The sequence below is a fragment of the Lucilia cuprina genome, chromosome 5 (assembly GCF_022045245.1).
Source record: "Lucilia cuprina isolate Lc7/37 chromosome 5, ASM2204524v1, whole genome shotgun sequence".
Lineage (NCBI taxonomy): Eukaryota > Metazoa > Arthropoda > Insecta > Diptera > Calliphoridae > Lucilia > Lucilia cuprina.
In genome coordinates, this window is record NC_060953.1 from 59,029,858 (window position 1) to 59,031,129 (window position 1,272).

A 1,272-nucleotide genomic window follows, 5' to 3' on the forward strand; every position below is an offset into this window, starting at 1 on the left:
AGTTCAGTTCTAGTTCAGTACTAGTTCAGTTCTAGTTCAGTTCTAGTTCAGTTCTAGTTCAGTTCTAGTTCAGTTCTAGTTCAGTTCTTGTTCAGTTCTAGTTCAGTTTTACTTAAGTTCTAGTTCAGTTTTAGTTCTGTTCTAGCTCAGCACATTTTTTGAATTTTGCTATTAGCCAGTTTGTCTAATGAAACATAGTACTGAAGCTGTCCCACTTCTGTTGAAAAAATTTTCGTTCCAGACTTGTTGTCATGTCAGTAATTAAATATATGAATGGACAAATAAATGTCGAAATGAATGAGCCCATATATGTGGCTTTGAGATTAGCATAAATATTTTTCGCTTTCGGTTTTTTCACTTTGTTTTTTTTTTTGCCAATTTCAAAAAAAAGTGCCAAACAATATTATTTTGGCATTAGAAATGTTCATACAATGTACTTTATATATGAACATACATATGTACATACATTCATAATATTTTATAACATATACAAACACTTTCACATACTTACATGAATACATACAAACATAGATAAGCTTTCAAAATAAATATACAAACATCATTAAAAGGTAATGAGCGAATGACTAAATGAAATGAAGAAAAAAAAACACATTTTTACAAATAAGTTTACAAAATAGAAAAAAAATTGAAACTGCTAACGTCGTCAGAATGTCTACTTAGACTCGGAATGACAACAGAAACAACAATAGAAAAAAAATAATTTAAACAATTGTATCAGTAATACATATAATACATGTATGTGTGTATGTTTGTGTGTAGAGCCTCTAATAAAGATAAATAAATACCTACAAGTGTTAAATACTATAACATGAAATAAAATAAACTTTAAAAGAAATATACTTAGAAGGATTTATATAACCAAAACAAAAGAAAAGAAGAAAAATAAATTAACCCATTGTTGATTTAACTTTATGCTGATAGGCGACGTTGCTTTTTCTTAATGAAACTTTTTCCATACACTTAGATGGCTCCATGTCGTGTTATATAATAACCAAATAAATGTTTATAATGTACATATCTTACAACGATTACAATGAAAATACTATGGTTAGTGTAGAAAAGTATAAGCGAATCTTGGCAACATGATTACCCAAGATCAAGCGGTAGGTGCACTAATAAAAATATGTAGTAGGTTATAAAATGAAGTTCATTTCTAGTTCAGTTCTAGTTCAGTTCTAGTTCAGTTCTAGTTCAGTTCTAGTTCAGTTCTAGTTCAGTTCTAGTTCAGTTCTAGTTCAGTTCTAGTTCAGT